Source organism: Oreochromis niloticus, linkage group LG1, assembly GCF_001858045.2.
Source record: "Oreochromis niloticus isolate F11D_XX linkage group LG1, O_niloticus_UMD_NMBU, whole genome shotgun sequence".
NCBI lineage: Eukaryota > Metazoa > Chordata > Actinopteri > Cichliformes > Cichlidae > Oreochromis > Oreochromis niloticus.
In genome coordinates this window covers 38,503,984-38,515,069 of record NC_031965.2, presented here as the reverse complement: position 1 = coordinate 38,515,069, position 11,086 = coordinate 38,503,984, and the positions used below count along the sequence as shown (strand labels likewise).

The following is an 11,086-nucleotide window of genomic DNA, read 5'->3' as shown; positions in this document are numbered from 1 at the left end:
GTGTGATTGTTAGAACAAAGTGCTTGACTGGATGCATGAGGGACACTTCATTTCTGTTTTCTGTCAAAAATTATTTAGGAAGAAATAAAATTTGGTTCTCTTGCAGAGTTTAAATTCAGGTTCATGATTTCAGCTTTTTAAAAATCGTGGCTCTGACCGGAGTGTTGCTCTGTGCTGGTTTGTATTAAATCTTTATTTTGAACATGTTAAAACAGAATAACAACAACGAAAGAGAAAAAAAGAGACAAACAAACAAAGCAATAATAATTCTAAATAACTTACATGTTCAAAAAGGAGCAGGAAGAAGCACCAACTTATTTAACTCCACCCCTCTTTCCACTATTCAGTAACTAATAGTCAACACTTGTTGTTTATGCCCTGTTCATCTTGTTGTTACCTATATACACATCACTGTTGTGGAAATAGTGGGTGATACACCCGATCAGAGCCCAGCCTCCTCCCTGTACTTCACAAAAACCATATTTTTAAACCGAGTCATGCTGGGACGACACTTCAGTTCTTCCGTTAGTCTATTCCACAGCTTCACTCCACACACAGAGATGCAAAAACTTCTTTATTGTTGTACTGATACAGGGATGTTTTAAATTTAATTCCCCCTCAAACGGTATCACTGTTCCTTTTTAGAAAACCATTTTGGATGTTTTTAAGATTTATCACAGATTTAGTTTGACTTTACATGATTATTGCTATATTATTATTTTCCCATTCATCTTCGTGGTCTCCCTCAGTCTTGACAACATGTTAGCACAGCTAGATGACGAATGAGGGCGGCTGACGTTCCCAGCGAAGCTAAAGCAATAAGTCGGCCGGCTTTTCTTTGGCGGGTCATCGACACATCGATGGTTAGTTGTCACTCGGGACCTTTGACGTGTCACCATCCAGCACCTGCAGGTCTGGTTTCAAATGTTTTGTTGAAAAAAGGCAGAAATCTGTAGCTCAGAGTTGTGACTCTGCATGTCTTTCTGGTTATAAGTGAGAAAATCAGCTGAGCTGCAGGCTCAGTGTGATCAATAATATATGAAAAGCTCACGATGGCAGCCTCATTAGTGGATCGTATGTGACATTAGCCTTACATAATAAGGATTAAAGATTCATGTGACATATGATGGGGTGCTGTTTTTTCTGCCCACTTGCTAACAGCCAACTACCAATCTGCTGCTTCCACACGCACACGGGAAATAATCGTCCGGCGATAAAGTGAAATATCCACATGCTGAACAAATACATTTGACACATCGAGTGAAACCTCCGGCTGGTGTTTGCTGGTCCCTGAAGTCTAATATTCTTCAGAGCACAGTGAAAGTGGAGAGGTCACTTTAACCATCTCCCATTCCGAGTCCGCTCCCAGATGTGCTTGTTAGCTGCGGTGGCTGTGGATGTTGTCACAGCAGCAAAAGCACTGTCTTCATCTCCACGGTCAGCAGTGAACTTCTGGATTTAATGGAGAAAAAAGATGATGCTTAAGGGATAATAAGGTACGTTTCCCATGAATGTGGCCATTACCATTTGTCATGCTGATTGGCACAATCACCATCAACGCTGAACAAAAAAAAAAAACATGCACTGAACAATTTCTGGGGGAAGCTGCACAAGCCCTCCACTCAAGTATCCACCTGTGATAGTCACGATGGGTAAGGTGCAAAGTCCATAATCAGACTGGATCTGATGGAGGCTGTGTGTGTGTGTGTGTGTGTGTGTGTGTGTGTGTGGATAGAAGATGCAAACCTATGATCTTGGGCTTGCAGGTAGGTAGTAGATGTATGTGCCGATATGATGAGAGGGGCATCTTTCTCTTTACTGCTTCATCCCTGCAGCCACTCAGAGATATCCACATACTTTTTTGTGTGTTACTTGAATATCTCCATCAGTCAGCATGCCTCCATCTCTCACTGCAGCTCGTCCCTGTTTCCTCCAGCAGCATCGCAGTATTGTGTCCACAGCCAGAAAGTCCACCCACCCGTCTGTCTCCAACTGTTTTTACGTCTCCCTCCTCCTCCTCTCGTGTTTCTTTCTCCGCCTCTCCCTGTAAGCGTTGAATGCACGGCAACACCAGCGGGACGCAAGACGCCGTTATTTTAGCAGATCTGTCATTACGGGCCACCGTGTCAGCGTCTTCACTCTGTGTGTCCTTCAATCTGGACAGAAACATTTCAATAACTGTGAATGAAAGTTGGAATCATCTGGATTTTAGTCCTGGTTAATCTGGAGAAGTTAAAGCTGTGATTAACTTAAAGCACCACGAGCCGAGCTGCAGTTTGAGAAAAATCCTCTCGCTGTTTTAACGAGAGGATTTCCCTGTAGGCAGGAAATGTGGAGCTTCAGAACCCGACTGAGAATCCTGATAGTCTTCATGGAGCGAATGGTGTGCAGTGAAAAGGAAGTCATAACTGAAGTTAGTAACTCTGCCTGTAGGACGTGTCTCACTATTTTGATAACAAGCTGCATCCCACGTCATGACACATCAGCATCTTTGGAAATATGGTTATGTCAGAGGTGACAATATGAGCGTTACATTCATAACAATAAGAACTTTAATATGTTTGTCTGGAACAGGTCTGCCTTGTACATGAGACATTGGGTTTCAATGGGACTACCTTTATAAATAAAGATTAAACAAGACAAAAAAGAAACAGTTACTGTTAAAAGTATTTTTTAACTACGTGAAAACCTCATGATCTGATTTCTCTTTGTCTGTTAAGCAAAATTATTTGCATTTAGTGATTTTTCTAAACTGCTACGTGTAGCAGTGAATCTTAACAAACACGATGACTCAATATAAGACCCCAGAGGGCTGCTGCAACCACGACCCAGTCCTGGTGGAATGGATGAATGATGGATGAACACCAATAGAAATATCACACAGTGGAACCCCGACTTACGAAATTAATTCCTTCCCGAGGGTCTTTCGTAAGTCGAAAATTTTCCTAAGTCGAAGCACCCATCGCACCTTTTGAGTGAACGATAGGCTATAGGCTAATTGCTAACGGCAACAACAATACGTTGTTCAAGTGGAATAGCGAAGCGCAAGTACGAAAGCCAAGGGGGTTGTCACATGATTCGGAAGGCATTGTGGGCATTGTAGGCATTCTGGGCTCAGCCAATCAAAGCCAGCGGATTTCGCTACGCGGGCATTTTGCCGTAACACGGCAGGAAATATTGCCATTAAGTGCCTTCGTAACTCGAATTTTTCGTTAAATGGGGTATTCGTACGTCGGGGTTCCACTGTATATTCAAGTATACATTAAATAAAGCAGAACTTTTGGCTTATGCTAATCAGACAGATTAAATGTTAAAATCAAGACGGCTTCATGGACCTTAAAGTCCTTTTTTTAAACTCGATCTTAAAAAAGAAAGCATGAAAACCACGATGTCATTTCTTGTTCTGTGAGATTCATGAATGAACATGTAGTTTTTTTAGGTAACAGGTGACTTTTCCCATTTTTCCACGTATAAAATCAACTTATGTCCCTTTTACTGACCAGCTCCAGCTGTCATCGTGCTGTAAATGGGAAGAAACCGTAAAAGTTCTCACTGCTGCGGAAATGCAGAAACGCTACCTTCTAATTGTTTTAGACAGCCAGAAAACAACCATCTATAATTCAAACCTTTATCTGCACTCACTGATTTTCCCGGGTCTCTCTGTGTCTCTGTTGTTGAACAAATGTTTGAGCTGAAGAGTAAAAAAGATCAGATCGGCTGACTCAGCAGGAAAAACCACCACTGCTCCAGATGTTCACGTCTGTTCACCACTGTTCACGTTTGACAGTTCAATACTGACCCAACTCGCCCACCACGTCCACGCGCCGTGGCCAAGCTGCCTCAGGACATGACGTCAGGAGCCTCACAAAGTCCTCTAGAAAAACGTCCCATTTTCTTACTTTTACAACATATTTTAAAGGCAGACATTACATCCCCTGTGAAACAGCATCTTCGGACAATAACCTCAGTAACGCAAATATAGTCATAACCGTATTTGGTCTTTAAACTCTGCCCAGCACCCAAAAGCAGAACATTTCCACCACCAGCCTCCACATTTGGTTTGAGCCTCTTCTGAAAAGCAGCCTTTGGTCTGCAGCAGAGACGTCCCAAACAATCTTATCTGCGATTCATCTTTTCAAAGCACATGATTCCCAGAGCGCCGATCTTTGCCTGCACGTTCACTAGCAAGCTGTAATTTTTCTCTGATGTTCTTTTTGCACAGCAAAGCCTTTTTGCAGGCACGTCTCCCACACAGGTCATATTTGTGCAAACAGCAGCGACCCGAGTCGGTGTCAAAGTGGCGGCTGTGCGAGTATTAGGCCAAACTCTTAAACTTTAATTCTTTAAAACCTTTAAACATGAGCATTGTAATGCTCAGTGCATGTTTAATAGTATTTTCACCCATACACTTTTTAGTTTATATGAGCTAATGTTAGTTAACGAGCTGCATCCATAGACATGTCTACCTGCTAATTAGTTCTAAGCAGCAAACGAGCAGCCGTATCATTTGTCAGGTAATTGAATGAAAAATGACTCCAACAGCACAAACACAGTCAAGTTCAGGGTGAAGTCTAGCAGACAGCTAACAGCTACAGCCGCCTGTGTCGCCATCCACCTGTCAGTCAAAGAGGCCACGCCCCTAATAATTCAAACTTTAAGCTTTAAAGCTTAAAATATAAACATGTTTATTTCACTATAGAGTGCACATGCTTATTGGCTGGGATAGATAATTCTTTATTTTGTGCTATAAAATAGCCTCCAGCTTTGAATCCAAACAAGTGACTGAGCCTAAATATTCAGCAGGAAAGCCAGAACACAGAAGGCTGAGAGTCTTATTGTAACCACAGCCATAGACTTCTGGTCAGGTTTAAGGTTTTTCTTCCCAGGCTTCATTTTTCAGAGCAGGGAGCTACGCCCATGTTTTATATCGTCCATCATAGAGACTAGCTTACTTTTAGAGTCAGCAAGTTTTTCCAAATTTGCAGTCACGTGTAATCTACTTTCCTGCAGTGACAGCTTTCTAATATTTTGAGGGTTGTTTGAAAAATCCTTTACTTGATCCAGAGACACACACATACCTCGATGCCTCGATGTCAGAGGTTTAAATTAAGTCCCTTCCACCTGTGTGACTCATTATGGATTCACATTCTGACTTTGCCAAGTTGAATGTGTGAGTTTGGTGCGTCTCACTTTTTTCCCAAGATTTTTCTTCCAAATAAAGGACTCAACGACCTCCATCACACCTCCCACCCCCCTTTCCTCCTCCCTGAAACTCAGAATACACACTGAGGATGTGAGTCGACTATTTCAGAAACAGAAGCCCAGGAAAGCCCCCGGACCAGACGGTGTCTCACCCTCCTGCCTCAAGACCTGTGCTGAACAGCTGGCTCCCATCTTTACTCGCATCTTCAGCAGATCCCTGGAGCTGTGTGAAGTTCCATCCTGCTTCAAACGCTCCACCATCATCCCTGTTCCCAAGAAACCCACCATCACAGGACTGAATGACTACAGACCTGTCGCCTTGACGTCTGTGATCATGAAATCCTTTGAACGACTGGTGTTAGCCCATCTGAAGGACATTACAGGCCACCAGCTGGACCCCCTGCAGTTTGCCTACCGGGCAAACAGGCCGGTGGATGATGCAGTGAATATGGGGCTGCATTACATCCTGCAACACCTCGACCGCCCGGGAACTTATGCCAGGATCCTGTTTGTGGACTTTAGTTCGGCTTTTAACAGCATCGTGCCTGAACTTCTCTCTTCCAAACTCTCCCAGCTCAGCGTGTCTCCAGCTACCTGTCAGTGGATCACCAGCTTCTTGACAGACAGAAAGCAACAAGTGAGGCTGGGGGAGATCACCTCTGAAACTCGGTCCCTCAGTATTGGTGCCCCTCAAGGATGTGTCCTCTCACCACTACTGTTCTCCCTCTACACTAATGACTGCACCTCCAAGAACTCAGCTGTAAAACTCCTAAAGTTTGCAGATGACACCACCGTCATTGGCCTCATTCAGGATGGTGATGAGTCTGCATACCGGCAGGAAGTTGAGCGGCTGGTACTCTGGTGCAGTCAGCACAATCTGGAGCTGAACACTCTTAAAACTGTAGAGATGACAGTGGACTTCAGGAGACATCCCTCAACTCTGCCCCCCCTCGTCATATCAGACAGCCCTGTGTCGACTGTGGAGATCTTCAAGTTGCTGGGTACCACCATCTCCCAGGACCTGAAGTGGGAGACCAACATCAACTCCATCCTCAAAAAGACCCAGCAGAGGATGTACTTCCTGAGACAACTGGGGAAGTCCAGTCTTCCACAGGAGCTGCTGATCCAGTTCTACACTGCAGTCATTGAGTCTGTCCTGTGCTCCTCCATCACAGTCTGGTATGGTGCAGCCACTAAACAGGACAGGAGCAGACTGCAGCGGACTGTACGGGCAGCAGAAAGGATCATCGGCGCCCCCCTGCCCTCCATCCAGGATCTGTACCTCTCAAGAACCAGGAAACGGGCAGGGAAAATCATCACAGACCCCTCACACCCTGGACACAGACTTTTTGACCTGCTGCCCTCTGGCAGACGGTACAGAAGCCTGCAGACCAGGACCACCCGACACAGGAACAGTTTCTTTCCCCTCGCCATCTCCCTTCTAAACAGTTGAACTGTCACACTGCTCCCACTGCCAGACTGCAGCTGCCCCTTATGTACATTCTGTAGTATTCATTCCACCTCATTTCATTTCTGTATTTTATGTATATACGTTTAGATTAGTTATTTATAGTTGGTTTACACAGCTTTGTGTATGTATGTGTAATGTATATATAGACACGTGTGTGTGTGTGTGTGTGTGTGTGTGTGTGATTTACATTGCTGTGCTTGAGAGCCACCATCTACTGGAACCAAATTCCTTGTATTTGTCTGCACATATACTTGGCCAATAAACACGATTCTGATTCTGATATGGCAATAAAAGGAACTACAACTCTGGATCATTCCATCTCAGAAAGCATTTTCTTCATTTCTGTTACTGAGAATTTCTGGTTGAAAAGTATTTCATGCGTTTTCTTTACTGTCGACCATAAACCACTCAGAAGTCAGACATTTTTGATGTATCTGTCCCAAATCCTGATTCGTTCTGATGATGAGAAAGTGAACCAGTGAAAATGTCAGGCTTTTATCTTTAATAGTTTTTTTTAGATATTCATGTTCAATGATATTCATGTCCAGGAGGACCCATTTTCAAAAAAATGGGTCCTCCTTGAAAAGTCTTCGATGTAAGAAGCTAAAACTTCACAGCACTCATGATACTCGTTCAAACTTAAAGCAGAAAATGTTCCAGTGATTCCACGTTTGGAGAACAGGAAGTTACACAGGACGGACTGACAGATGAAGGACACCGAGGCAGGAAGTAAAACCAGCCAAAAGGGCCGAGGAAAGTAACAAAATAAAACAGGAAATTACTGTGAAAGAGTCATGAGCTGCACACACTGGGAGACACGAGAACACGGAGAAAACGTATATTTTTACATGACCACAAACCCCAAATAAACACCACACGCACGAATGTAGTCTAACTTATATAAAGATGATTCAGTCAACACGAGATTTGTTTTAATGGCTTTAGCTTTCTGCCATTTTTTTTCCTTTTTGTTTTTGACAGGGCACAATCATCATCATCATCAATCAATCTGGCACATCCCGAGCTGTTTTCCAGCAGACTGGAATCGGGAACTCGGGCTCGTCTCTTTGATTGATTCTGACTGACACAATGAATCCCATCTGGCACAGCAGAGGTACTAAAACAAACTCTCAAACTAATCTTTCTGTAAAGATTTCAATACACGGAGCGGTTTGTACACTGACTCGTGCTCAGTGGAGCGGAGAAGAAACAGAGCAGAGATCAGAGTCAGATTCACAGCAGCATCAGCGGAACGTGCAGACGAATACTCGCAGAGTCCCGACCTGACGTGACCTGAAGTAAAGTGTACCTGATGATGCTATTTAAAGTGCGACTGGATAAGCATATGGTCATAAACAGATGATATTTCAGTTGTAATTTGACTGTAATGAATGATAAATGAACTCTTTAAGACTCATTTTCTGAGAAAATTCTCAGTTTTTATTTAATTATTGAAAATTACATTCCCATACGACTGACCTCAGCAGCTGGGAGGAGCATCGGCACCTCCCAGGCTGAGGCTGTAGTTCTCATCCAGAAATGGGTGGTGTTCCCACTCTGGTCATCCTGAGGGGTGAAGGACAGAGCGAACCGGAGGTACACAGATGGATTGGTGCAGCATCTACAGTGATGTGGCGGCTGCACAGGTTTGCTGTGGTGACCAGAAGACTGTCAGTTTACCGGTCACTCTACATTCCCTCATCTCCATGTCCTCATGTCCAAGAACCACAGGTAAGACTGGAATTAATCTGAGGAAGATATTTTACTGGATGGATGGAGATGGACGGATGGATGAATGGATGGATGGATGGATGGATGGATGGATGGACGGATGGATGGATGGATGGATGGATGGATGTTTGATGGTTCTGGATCTTTACCGCGTTTTGTGTTTTTTGTTCCTGCAGTTTATCATTAATTATCTTCACTTAGGTTCTTAGTTTGGTTGTGACATTCGCCCTTGTGTCTTCCCTGTTGTGCTTCAGTCTTGACTGTTTAGTTTAAATTACTGTTGTCACTTTTCTGTGTTCAGGTTAGTTCTGTCTTTATTTCCCTGATATTTATTGCTCCTGATTTCCTGATTTTTTTAATTTTGGTACCATTTTGTCTCTTTTATTTTGTGTTTAGCTTTACTTCCTCTCCTGCCTCATTGTGTTAATTTTCTACACCTGTGTTAATTTGCTCCAGCTGTTCCACATCCCCCCTGTTGTGATGTCTGCTATCCTTTGTTTCTGTGTTCATCCCCAGTGTGTCTTCTGTTTGTAGACCTTGTTGTCTTCTGCTGTTTGGATTTCTGCTATGGCTGAATAAAACCCACTGCCTGCATGTCCATTCACTTTCCTTCAGACATGACAGGATGGATTCTTTCGAGGGTGGAGGGATATTTAGATTAATTTTATTAATAAGAATTACCCGCTAATCACAGTATTATGCTTATACTGAAGCGAGAGAAATGGCAGTCTAATGTGAGACTGCAGTTTAGTTCTTTCAGAAAAAATATGGCAAGAAGTGACTTACATGCAACAGCACTGTTTGTACAGTTGGAGAGATTTCTGCTGTACACTGATTCTTCCCTTAGGCTGCAACACTTCCCACTCAACACTTCGGGTCTCTTGTCTGAATAAAATCCAGATCAAATATTATTTTGCTTACCAGCAGTCAGATATGACTGGCCACATTACAAATTGTATCACTGTCTACATGCAAATTAGGGTCAGATTGCTGCAGCCCGGAGGATGATGGAAGCTGTTTTGTAATCTAACTGCCGCCAATGCAAGAAGGAGAAATACGCCCAGTCTCCCCTCAGTCTTTATTGTTTGTTAGGGAAATGGGTGCAGCAGTTTACTGAAGTACATGAACACAGACGAGAACAGTTTGAACAATTCTAACAAACGTACAGTGAAGATTTGTTACGACCACCTTTATCCTTCAGCACAGCCTCAGCACGAAGAATCTTTACGCTGTGCACATTAATATTTATGAATGGGAATCATCAGTGCTTGGATGATTATGAAAATGCTGCATTTATTAAAACATGCTAATACAAAATACCTGGAAATATAAAATATGAGGCAAAAGTATAGTTTTCCAGGCTTGGTAAAGGACACTCAGAGCTCTGCTTTGGATGTTTCTGCCCTTTGTTCTGTTCTCTGTCAGGATGATCCCACACTGCTTCAGTCATGCTGAGGTCCGGCTCTGGGGAGGCCGATCCACGGCTGATAGTTTTTCACTGTATGTCCAGGTGTGCTTTACTGCACTGACAGTGTGTTTGGGATCACTGACATGCTGCCAGATTCATGGAGGATCAAAGTCTGATGTTTTTTTCCGAGTTCATAATTCATCAGTTTTTTCAAAGATCTTAAACAGCACTGACTCACAGATGGCTGCAGGCTGTTGGACCTCCTCGTACATACTGACCATGATGTGGATCCATCGCTCCATCAGACCCGTTCCTCTGATCTTCAGTCCAGTTCTTGTGTCATTTTCCTCCCTGTTTCTTTTCCTAAGAAATGATGCATCTCAGGTCCTGTATCAGGTCTTTGCTGCGTGTGTGTTTGTTTTGTTTGTGTGAAACTGCTATTGTTGCCATTTTCCATTGATTTAACTAAAGAAATGGGAATAACTGTGGAACAAAGAGCCTCAAATGAGTGAAAAAGCAGCCGATGTCCAAAGAAAACGGTTGAAAGACCTTCAGAAAGCCCAGAGATCTGTGACAAAATTACAAGACGGTCTGTCTCCTCGGAAGCGACATATAAAGACATGAGTGTACTTAGACCACCGGCCTGTTTAATCTTCATCACAAAAACCTTTATTTTTTCTTCAACCTGCAGTTCTTTATGGATTTTTCTTTTCTGAATAATACTAACAAAGCATAAAATGCCTTAAAGAAATCATAATTTCAAATGTAAATAAACCAGAAGAGCCAGACTGAACCAGCTTTAAAGCAACTCAAACAACCAGCACTGCTTTCCCCCGGAGATACGTGGGGTTTTCAGCAATGTGAAAATAAAGAATATCCCATTACAAAGTGATTCCACCTCCATTTTGCCACCGCACACCTGATGTCAGACATGAGCTATACCTGATCAGATTCTGGCCACTTTAAAACATTTCAGCCAATTATCACAGCCCCGCACGGGCACTCAGCTCTAATATGTTCAGCGTCCATTAGCCCCCGACTGTCATTGTTCTGTGTATTGGAAAAACTGTCAGGGCACTTATGTTTAAAGCTTGTATTGTTTGGCTCCATGGATAATGCCCTGTACCGAGGGTGGGGTTATTTGGGAGGGGTTATTTAGCACTTTATGAAAAAGGCCTCACTGTGAATGCTCACCACATGTTTGAGGGCTAAGCAGAGAAACTGCATGGATACCAACAGTGTTTCCACCTGTTCTTCTTGCCCTGCAGTCGCTG

At 43.3% G+C, this 11,086-nt stretch overlaps 1 long non-coding RNA gene across 1 annotated transcript; it reads right to left on the bottom strand.

Moving 5' to 3' along the window:
• Positions 1-282: 282 nt before the first annotated feature.
• On the bottom strand, positions 283-3,209 carry LOC102078327 (uncharacterized). The gene is made up of 3 exons (XR_265698.4): positions 2,901-3,209; positions 1,747-2,156; positions 283-1,452 (listed from the first exon to the last, which is right to left on the bottom strand). It is a non-coding gene; the product is annotated as an uncharacterized LOC102078327 (long non-coding RNA).
• Between the last annotated feature and the right edge of the window lie 7,877 nt (positions 3,210-11,086).